The following is a 12,896-nucleotide window of genomic DNA, read 5'->3' as shown; positions in this document are numbered from 1 at the left end:
ATAGCTCTATGCTGTAAGAGTCAATTAAACTGGTCCTCGATGATTTTTAGACAGTGTTGTGCTCTGCTTTTGTTGTTGTTGTCTGTTAATGTAACATATGACCTCTGGAAACCCTTCAGAAACAGGGGATATCGACTTTCCGAAAGAGCTTCAGCACACAGCCATGTCCATGTTTGGAAAAGTTTACGATTCTGAGCACCCTAACTTCAAACGTATGAATAGTCTTTGTCTTTGTTTAGGGAAGACAAAATCCTTTAAAACAAGAGAAACAATTTTTTGATTATGTTGCTTGGCCACAGGCCTCTTCGCGGTACTATGTTTTTATTATTATTATTTCTACTAGTCTTGTGGAGCAGACCGACTGAGTCCCTGGAGACTGTGATTGAGCATCGAGCGATGAGAGCCATATGTGTAAGACGGCATGCAGGGAGAGAGGGAAAGAGAGAGAGAGAGAGAGAGAGAGAGAGTGAGAGAAGAGAGGGAGAGAGGGAAAGAGAGAGAGGGGGAGTGAGAGAGAGAGAGAGAGGAAGAGAGGGAAACAGAATGAGGTGAAAAAAGGGAGAGAGAGAGAGAGGAAGAGAGAGAGAGAGGGAAGAAAGGGAGAGAGGGAAGAGAGGGAGAGAGGGAAGAGAGGGAGAGAGGGAAAGAGAGAGAGGGGAGAGAGAGAGAGGGGGAGAGGAAGAGAGGAAGAGAGGGAAACAGAGTGAGGTGAAAAAAGGGAGAGAGGCAGAGGGAGAGAGGAAGGGGGAGAGAGGGAAAGAAAGAGAGAGAGAGCGTGAGAGAGGAAGAGAGGGAATGAGAGAGAGAGAAAGAGAGAGAGAGAGAGAGGGAGAGGGAGAGAGGGAAACAGAGTGAGATGAAAAAAAGGGAGAGGGAGAGAGGGAAAGAGAGAGAGAAAGAGAGAGAGAGAGACAGAGCTCCAGCCTCTCACTCATCACCTAGCATTGCGCACCACACATAGTTCACTACATAAACCCTTCTCCAATGGCACGCAACAACAATCAGCACACAACACCATTCAGCAAGCTCATGTATTCACTGAAAGACACTGCATACATTAGCTCAGCCATTGGGACATGTAGGGAGTAGGTTAGAGACCTGTAATGTATACTCTGTAACTCAAGACTGCGTTAGCCTACTGAGCCAAAGCCTCCACTTTCTAACCTCTAAACATTGAATTCAACTATATCGCTATCCTCAGGTCTCTTGCGATCTCTCTCTCTACAACAACCAAGCAATTGAACTATCCCATCCACAACGAGAAAGCCAGCCATGTAAAACGTCAGAATGGTGGAAGTTGGATACATATTTTGTGCTCTCCAGGGATAGACATCGTGGGTCCTGTTGAATGTTTCTGTGTTATACGATGACTCGAAGTGACAGAAGATATTTCGGAATGGAAATCCAAATGACTCACTCTACCTCCTGAGAATGGCACATTAAAGGGGAACTGAAATTAGCCAGTCGTTCATGGCTTTGATTTGAATGAATTACACAGAGGGAATAGTGCTGGAGTGATATTAGGCTTGAGTGGTTACATTGCGATGATATTTCACCGTCGTTGTTTCACACCCCTTAAAAAAACTGTGCTGTAGCTGAATGGCTTTCGTTTAGGAATAATGTCCTGTTTTTTTTATTCTTCTAATTTCATACAGATATTTTTGTCTTGCCTTTGCAGCTTGAACATGTATTCTTAATATACATTACAGCAAATTGAGCACTTGGTTGAGATTGTATAGCTGTAACTCCCTTGACAGAGACAGCCATACAATAAGTATTTCAGCTAAAATGTTATGGTCCCCACTCAATAGAACACATTTCCCCTCTTCCTAACCCAAAAGGCTGATCATTCAGTTGGAACATGTGGTCTGTTGGGGTTCGGGCTTACACAGCACTCCTATAGAATGTTTAGGGCTATTCTGATTAAGTACATCCGCAGACACCGGTGGGATGGTTTCTCATTCATGCATTATATTGTCATACTCTCTTCTTGAACTACAGCATATCTCAGTACTCTTATATACAGTGGTTCTTTCTACCTGTCTCTTTTTCTTCCTGATTAGGGATCTCAAATGTCTTTGGGGATGGTCAAGGGTTACTACTTACCCTAACCCTGTCCCTTCAGATCACTGGCCATCCAGGAATGGAGATACGGAAAGAAAGATGGTTTTGAGAATTGGCACCCAGCCAAAGCTCTCTTAACGTATTGACTTTGATCTATCCCTGTAGATTGCCAGTGTAATATGGATTTCTGGACCTGTCAATCGCAGACGTGTTAGGCGTTGTAAAGTTCAGAGAGGCTTCTCAGGTTTCTGTCCCTAGATTAGCCGTTAAGACCTTTCTCAGAGTACTAACACAGGGGGGAGTCCAAAATGGCATCCTATTCCTTATATAGTGCACTACTTTTGACCACAACCATATAGACCCTGGTCAAAAGTAGTGCACTATAAAGGGAATGGGGTGCATTTAGGATGTGGACAGGACGTTCTACTCACATTAATATTCCCACATTAACTCCCCCCCAGAGGCCCTGTTGTTGCCACGTTGAGCGCTGCACAGCACAGTTCAGAACAGTTCAGTTCAGAACAGCACAGTTCAGAACAGTTCAGCACAGAACTGCACAGTTCAGAACAATTCATAACAGCACCGAACTGCACAGTTCAGAACAGCACAGAACAGCACAGTTCAGTTCAGAACAGCACAGTTCAGAACAGCACAGAACAGAACAGTTCAGATCAGAACAACACAGAACAGCACAGTTCAGAACAGCTCAGAACAGCACAGTTCAGAACAGAACAGAACAGCACAGTTCAGAACAGCACAGCACAGCACAGGGGGAATACCATCGTCTCTGGCTTCTCTATCTGCTCAGCAAGCACACTTCAGGGAGACAAGACTTTACTCCCCCCTCGCTCTCTCTCTCTCTCTCTCTCTCTCTCTCTCTCTCTCTGTGTATTGCTCTGTCTGTCTCTCTCTCTGTGTATTGCTCTGTCTGTCTCTCTCTGTGTATTGCTCTGTCTGTCTCTCTCTCTCTGTGTATTGCTTTCTCTGTCTGTCTCTCTCTCTCTCTTGCTCCTGTGTATTGCTCTCTCTGAATGTCTCTCTCTGTCTCTCTCTGTGTATAGCTCTCTCTGTCTGTCTCTTTCTCTCTCTCTGTATTGCTTTCTCTGTCTCTCTCTCTCTGTGTGTGTATTGCTCTCTCTGTCTCTCTCGCTGTCTTTTTCCCTTTTCCCAAATCTTTCATCTTATCTAAGTTGATATGGTTATTTACCCATTAGAACTACTTGGCTTTGTTTGTATTGGTTCCTAAGCAGAGTCCTCTAGTACTGAACTGCTGACTGCTGTGAAACTACACTATCTGTTGAAAACAAGTGTGGGACTTGCTGCAGAGGGGAGGGTTAGCTGGGCCTGGTGCCTTGGATAAAATTAAAGACAGCCTTATCCCACTGATTACATCTTGCATTCGCTACACTCACATTAACATTTGCTAACCATGTGTATGTGACCAAAACAGTTTTATTTTATTTTATTTTATTTGATCATGGCTTTGGGGAATCCGAGGATAAGAATAATGAAGGAAGTTAACAACCTAAATAAGTTGAATCATGTTGTTTTGTTGCCACTGTGCCAGAGATGGCTGTAAGGACACCGTAATGTTCAATCATGTTGTTTTGTTGCCACTGTGCCAGAGATGGCTGTAAGGACACCGTAATGTTCAATCATGTTGTTTTGTTGCCACTGTGCCAGAGATGGCTGTAAGGACACCGTAATGTTCAATCATGTTGTTTTGTTGCCACTGTGTCAGAGATGCAAAGCATGCAGTCAACTTTGCTAAAGGCCCAGTTTGCTCCCAGAGCTACCCTGAGATAAAGCACCATTGTGCTATTGTTTATATGATGGAGCAGGTTGGGGAGAAGGAGAGGTTAGGTAGTCACTCTGTGTGTTGTCATGTGGGGTACAGGTTGGCATGTCTATCAGGTTAAATGCCTGCATGGGCCTCGGCTGGCTGACGGCTGTGGAGGGAGGACTGTTGTTGGATAAAGGGCTCTGTCTGGCAGGCACCCAACCAGCTCGCAGCAGGCTGCTGAGTGGACGCTTTTGCTCGGAATCTGACCATTAGATGATTGAATTTCTGTCTTTCTGAGTGTTGTTAGTTATACAGTTTATCTTCTGTTGGGTCATGGTAATTAGAACTCTGTCCTCATGGTCCATAACTTTCCTTTGTGCTCTATAACAGTACACACTGTTGGGGTGGCAGGTAGCCTAGTGGTTAAAGCGTTGGACTAGTAACCGAAAGGTTGCAAGATTGAATCCCCAAGCTGACAAGGTAAAAATCTGTCGTTCTGCCCCTGAACAAGGCAGTTAACCCACTGTTCCTAGGCTGTCATTGAAAATAAGAATTTGTTCTTAACTGACTTGCCTGGTTAAATAAAGATAACATAAACACACATAATCCAGAAAAAAAGTGAAATAATAATTATATACTGTAAGATGAGCCATGACTAGAACACAGAATATACATATGGAGTGGGTAAAACAGTATGCCGGGTAGACTACCTGGTGGTCTAAGATGAAGAGGTAATTTTCTATGGACAGAGAAAGGAGTAAAGGGAAGGTGGAAGTTAGCATGTTATCTCTACGGAACTATCTCAACCATATCGTTATTCATATTCTTCACACTGGGTTGTGAGTTACAGCAAAGAATTTAGAACTATAAATAGCTGTAAAAAAAAAATTGCGCATTTCACATGCGAACACACACACAGAGGATGCACACACACAGAGGATGCACACACACACAGAGGATGCACACACACAGAGGATGCACACACACACACACAGAGGATGCACACACAGAGGATGCACACACACAGAGGATGCACACACACAAAGGATGCACACACACACAGAGGATGCACACACACAGAGGATGCACACACACACACAGAGGACGCACACATCCACACCACACACAGACTCTTCTTTCCTTCAGACTGAGATAACAGGACATTCTTAGTGGGATGAAATGAAAATAAAGCTGTTACAATAACATCAGTCTATTTTTTGATCACAGACTTACAGCGGCTTACAGCAGTTGAAACAATCACAGTAAAACGTTTCAGTAAAACGCTGAGGAATGGGGCTGGAGAAATGTCAAATTCATAGACAGAGCTATGGATGCAAGGACTGACCATCCATGAACTCAAAATGATAGTTTTAACCATGTTTTGAGGATATATGGTGTAGTGTTTGTTTACATTTACTTTGTTTACAAACATTGGAGTAAAACAAGCTTTTATTTGGGGTTCTAATGGGGTACGACAGTTGAACTGAGCTCATGAGGCATTTATAAGTTCATTCATTCATTTCTAAATCCAAAAATGGATAGAGCAACTGCAGATTAACCAACTCACCCAATACAAAGTTGGACAAAAGTAAGTTCAGAGATTTGCCATACGTTCTTTTTAAAACACTGCTGATCAAAGAAAATCAGTTGTTAGATCTTGAAATGTATTGCATCATTACCTATAACCTCTAACAGGTGAGGACTATTGAAAATGCTTGATGTTTTTAAGGTAACAGTATTTCATTGGTTCTGAATGACAGGTTGTTTGTATATTGTATATACAATGATTGGATGATTTAAACAGACTGCTAGCAAGGAGTTAGTCCGTTTCATATAAAGGACATATTAGCACCTGTACCTAACAATCCAAACAAAAGTGACTAGACATCTTATCATCAGTACTCTACAATCACAATGCTGCTACAAGACATCCTAGCCCCTCAGTACCCCACAATCAACATAACCACTGCTTCATCCCTGGGATTGGAAAAAAATTGCACAGGACAGAAATGGTGACGGTGGCTGTGCTAGAGTGGCAGTTTGATTGTCTCTACTTACGTATTGTGGGAGGAGGGGATATGAGACTCCACGACGCCAACTCCATCATCCAACTCCAACTCCATTTAACTGACCTACCTAAAAAAAATAAAAAAAATAAATCTTCAAGTTTGCTGACGACAAGACAGTTCTAGGCCTGATCACCAATGGCGATGAGACAGCCTACAGGGAGGAGGTTGTAGAACTGGCAGGGGGGTGGTGCCAGGACAACAACCTCTACCTCAACTTCATCAGACCAAGGAGCTGTTCGTGGACTACAGGAAAGAGGGGGGGGGGCACAACAACGCCTCTTCCACCTCAGTAGACTGAAATTATTTGACATGGCCCCTCATATCCTCTGGAAATTTTACAGCTGCACCAGCGAGAGCATCCTGACTGGTTGTATCACCATCAGGTATGGCAACTGCACTGCCGGCGAGCTCCCAGTCACCAAGGACTTACATACCAGGTGGTGTCTGAGAAATACCAGAAAAACTGTCAAAGACTCTATCCACCCGAAACTTGGACTGTTCGCCATGCTCACGTTCGGCAAGCAGTACCGGTGCATCAAGGCTCAAATCAGCATACTCCTAAACAGCTTCTATCCCTTGACCATAAGACTGTTAAAAGGATAACAACTACTGCTCTCCATCTCAAACAGGCTATTAACACTGACTCTATGCCGCTCCATAGGTCTCTACCCACTCAGACACAACCTACACTGCTGCTACAATTATTATTAATTAGATTTATTACCACCACTATGCTGCTGTTCATTGATTAATTTCCATTACCATTAGTATCTATTTATCCTGTTACTGGTCACTATTACTCCTGTTTACATGTATATATTACCATTAGTATCTATTTATCCTGTTACTGGTCACTATTACTCCTGTTTACATGTATATATTACCATTAGTATCTATTTATCCTGTTACTGGTCACTATTACTCCTGTTTACATGTATATATTACCATTAGTATCTATTTATCCTGTTACTGGTCACTATTACTCCTGTTTACATGTATATATTACCATTAGTATCTATTTATCCTGTTACTGGTCACTATTACTCCTGTTTACATGTATATATTACCATTAGTATCTATCTATCCTGTTACTGGTCACTATTCCTCCTGTTTACATGTATATATTACCATTAGTATATATATATCCTGTTACTGGTCACTATTACTCCTGTTTACATGTATATATTACCATTAGTATCTATTTATCCTGTTACTGGTCACTATTACTCCTGTTTACATGTATATATTACCATTAGTATCTATTTATCCTGTTACTGGTCACTATTACTCCTGTTTACATGTATATATTACCATTAGTATCTATTTATCCTGTTACTGGTCACTATTACTCCTGTTTACATGTATATATATTACCATTAGTATCTATATATTTATCCTGTTACTGGTCACTATTACTCCTGTTTACATGTATATATTACCATTAGTATCTATTTATCCTGTTACTGGTCACTATTACTCCTGTTTACATGTATATATTACCATTAGTATCTATCTATTTATCCTGCTACTGGTCACTATTGCTCCTGTTTACATGTATATATTACCATTAGTATCTATATATTTATCCTGTTACTGGTCACTATTACTGTTGTTTCCATGTATATAGTACCATTAGTATCTATTTATTTATCCTGCTACTGGTCACTATTACTCCTGTTTACATGTATATATTACCATTAGTATATATCTATCCTGTTACTGGTCACTATTACTCCTGTTTACATGTATATATTACCATTAGTATCTATCTATTTATCCTGCTACTGGTCACTATTACTCCTGTTTACATGTATATATTACCATTAGTATATATCTATTTATCCTGTTATTGGTCACTATTACTCCTGTTTACATGTATATATTACCATTAGTATCTATCTATTTATCCTGTTACTGGTCACTATTACTCCTGTTTACATGTATATATTACCATTAGTATCTATTTATCCTGTTACTGGTCATTATTACTCCTGTTTACATGTATATATTACCATTAGTGTCTATCTATTTATCCTGCTACTGGTCACTATTACTCCTGTTTACATGTATATATTACCATTAGTATCTATCTATCCTGTTACTGGTCACTATTACTCCTGTTTACATGTATATATTACCATTAGTATCTATTTATCCTGTTACTGGTCACTATTACTCCTGTTTACATGTATATATTATCATTAGTATCTATTTATCCTGTTACTGGTCACTATTAATCCTGTTTACATGTATATATTACCATTAGTATCTATTTATCCTGCTACTGGTCACTATTACTCCTGTTTACATGTATATATTACCATTAGTATCTATTTATCCTGCTACTGGTCACTATTACTCCTGTTTACATGTATATATTACCATTAGTATCTATCTATTTATCCTGCTACTGGTCACTATTACTCCTGTTTACATGTATATATTACCATTAGTATATATCTATTTATCCTGTTATTGGTCACTATTACTCCTGTTTACATGTATATATTACCATTAGTATCTATATATTTATCCTGCTACTGGTCACTATTACTCCTGTTTACATGTATATATTACCATTAGTATCTATTTATCCTGTTACTGGTCACTATTACTCCTGTTTACATGTATATATTACCATTAGTATATATCTATTTATCCTGCTACTGGTCACTATTACTCCTGTTTACATGTATATATTACCATTAGTATCTATTTATCCTGCTACTGGTCACTATTACTCCTGTTTACATGTATATATTACCATTAGTATCTATTTATCCTGTTACTGGTCACTATTACTCCTGTTTACATGTATATATTACCATCAGTATCTATTTATCCTGTTACTAGTCACTATTACTCCTGTTTACATGTATATATTACCATTAGTATCTATTTATCCTGTTACTGGTCACTATTACTCCTGTTTACATGTATATATTACCATTAGTATCTATTTATCCTGCTACTGGTCACTATTACTCCTGTTTACATGTATATATTACCATTAGTATCTATTTATCCTGCTACTGGTCACTATTACTCCTGTTTACATGTATATATTACCATTAGTATCTATTTATCCTGTTACTGGTCACTATTACTCCTGTTTACATGTATATATTACCATTAGTATCTATTTATCCTGTTACTGGTCACTATTCCTCCTGTTTACATGTATATATTACCATTAGTATCTATTTATCCTGTTACTGGTCACCATTACTCCTGTTTACATGTATATATTACCATTAGTATCTATTTATCCTGTTACTGGTCACTATTACTCCTGTTTACATCTATATATTACCATTAGTATCTATTTATCCTATTACTGGTCACTATTACTCCTGTTTACATGTATATATTACCATTAGTATCTATCTATTTATCCTGTTACTAGTCACTATTACTCCTGTTTACATGTATATATTACCATTAGTATATATCTATTTATCCTGTTACTGGTCACTATTACTCCTGTTTACATGTATATATTACCATTAGTATCTATTTATCCTGCTACTGGTCACAATTACTCCTGTTTACATGTATATATTACCATTAATATCTATCTATTTATCCTGTTACTGGTCACTATTACTCCTGTTTACATGTATATATTACCATTAGTATCTATTTATCCTGTTACTGGTCACTATTACTCCTGTTTACATGTATATATTACCATTAGTATCTATTTATCCTGTTACTGGTCACTATTCCTCCTGTTTACATGTATATATTACCATTAGTATCTATTTATCCTGTTACTGGTCACTATTACTCCTGTTTACATGTATATATTACCATTAGTATCTATTTATCCTGTTACTGGTCACTATTACTCCTGTTTACATGTATATATTACCATTAGTATCTATTTATCCTGTTACTGGTCACTATTACTCCTGTTTACATGTATATATTACCATTAGTATCTATCTATCCTGTTACTGGTCACTATTACTAATGTTTACATGTATATATTACCATTAGTATCTATTTATCCTGTTACTGGTCACTATTACTCCTGTTTACATGTATATATTACCATTAGTATCTATTTATCCTGTTACTGGTCACTATTACTCCTGTTTACATCTATATATTACCATTAGTATCTATTTATCCTATTACTGGTCACTATTACTCCTGTTTACATGTATATATTACCATTAGTATCTATCTATTTATCCTGTTACTAGTCACTATTACTCCTGTTTACATGTATATATTACCATTAGTATATATCTATTTATCCTGTTACTGGTCACTATTACTCCTGTTTACATGTATATATTACCATTAGTATCTATTTATCCTGCTACTGGTCACAATTACTCCTGTTTACATGTATATATTACCATTAATATCTATCTATTATCCTGTTACTGGTCACTATTACTCCTGTTTACATGTATATATTACCATTAGTATCTATTTATCCTGTTACTGGTCACTATTACTCCTGTTTACATGTATATATTACCATTAGTATCTATTTATCCTGTTACTGGTCACTATTCCTCCTGTTTACATGTATATATTACCATTAGTATCTATTTATCCTGTTACTGGTCACTATTACTTCCTGTTTACATGTATATATTACCATTAGTATCTATTTATCCTGTTACTGGTCACTATTACTCCTGTTTACATGTATATATTACCATTAGTATCTATTATCCTGTTACTGGTCACTATTACTCCTGTTACATGTATATATTAACCATTAGTATCTATCTATCCTGTTACTGGTCACTATTACTAATGTTTACATGTATATATTACCATTAGTATCTATTTATCCTGTTACTGGTCACTATTACTTCCTGTTTACATGTATATATTACCATTAGTATCTATCTATTTATCCTGCTACTGGTCACTATTACTCCTGTTTACATGTATATATTACCACTAGTATAGTCCTGTTTACATGTATATATTACCACTAGTATCTATTTATCCTGTTACTGGTCACTATTACTCCTGTTTACATGTATATATTACCATTATATATCTATTATTCCTGCTACTGGTCACTATTACTCCTGTTTACATGTATATATTACATTAGTATCTATTATTATCCTGTTACTGGTCACTATTACTCCTGTTTACATGTATATTACCATTAGTATCTATTTATCCTGTTACTGGTCACTATTACTCCTGTTTACATGTATATATTACCATTAGTATCTATTTATCCTGTTACTGGTCACTATTACTCCTGTTTACATGTATATATTACCATTAGTATCTAGTTATTCCTGTTACTGGTCACTATTACTCCTGTTTACATGTATATATTACCATTAGTATCTATTTATCCTGTTACTGGTCACTATTACTCCTGTTTTACATGTATATATTACCATTAGTATCTATTTATCCTGTTACTGGTCACTATTACTCCTGTTTACATGTAATATTAACCATTAGTATCTATTTATCCAGTTACTAGGTCACTATTACTGGTGTTTACATGTATATATTACCATTAGTATACTATTTATCCTGTTACTGTCACTATTACTGCCTTTTACCATGTATATATTACCATTAGTATCTTATTTATCCTGTTACTGGTCACTATTACTCCTGTTTTACATGTATATTACCATTAGTATCTATTTATCCTGTTACTGGTCACTATTACTCCTGTTTACATGTATATATTACCATAGTATCTATTATTATCCTGTACTGGTCACTATTACTCCTGTTTACATGTATATATTACCATTAGTATCTATTTATCCTGTTTACTGGTCACTATTACTCCTGTTTACATGTATATATTACCATTAGTATCTATTTATCCTGCTACTGGTCACTATTACGCCTGTTTACATGTATATATTACCATTAGTATCTATTTATCCTGCTTACTGGTCACTATTACTCCTGTTTACATGTATATATTAGTATCTATTTATTCCTGCTACTGGTCACTATTACTCCTGTTTACATGTATATATTACCATTAGTATCTATTTATCCTGTTACTGGTCACTATTACTCCTGTTTACATGTATATATTACCATTAGTATCTATTTATCCTGTTACTGGTCACTATTACTCCTGTTTACATGTATATATTACCATTAGTATCTATTATCCTGTTACTGGTCACTATTACTCCTGTTTACATGTATATATTACCATTAGTATCTATTTATCCTGTTACTGGTCACTATTACTCCTGTTTACATGTATATATTACCATTAGTATCTATTTATCCTGTTACTAGGTCACTATTACTCCTGTTTACATGTATATATTACCATTAGTATCTATTTATCCTGTTACTGGTCACTATTACTCCTGTTTACATGTATATATTACCATTAGTATCTATTTATCCTGCTACTGGTCACTATTACTCCTGTTTACATGTATATATTACCATTAGTATCTATTTATCCTGCTTACTGGTCACTATTACTCCTGTTTACATGTATATATTACCATTAGTATCTATTTATCCTGCTACTGGTCACTATTACTCCTGTTTACATGTATATATTACCATTAGTATCTATTTATCCTGCTACTGGTCACTATTACTCCTGTTTACATGTATATATTACCATTAGTATCTATTTATCCTGTTACTGGTCACTATTACTCCTGTTACATGTATATATTACCATTAGTATCTATTTATCCTGTTACTGGTCACTATTCCTCCTGTTTACATGTATATATACCATTAGTATCTATTATCCTGTTACTGGTCACCATTACTCCTGTTTACATGTATATATTACCATTAGTATCTATTTATCCTGTTACTGGTCACTATTACTCCTGTTTACATCTATATATTACCATTAGTATCTATTTATCCTATTACTGGTCACTATTACTCCTGTTTACATGTATATATTACCATTAGTATCTATCTATTTATCCTGTTACTAGTCACTATTACTCCTGTTTACATGTATATATTACCAT

The sequence above is a fragment of the Salmo trutta genome, chromosome 13, assembly GCF_901001165.1.
Source record: "Salmo trutta chromosome 13, fSalTru1.1, whole genome shotgun sequence".
Classification (NCBI taxonomy): domain Eukaryota; kingdom Metazoa; phylum Chordata; class Actinopteri; order Salmoniformes; family Salmonidae; genus Salmo; species Salmo trutta.
Note: the sequence above shows the minus strand (reverse complement) of the source record.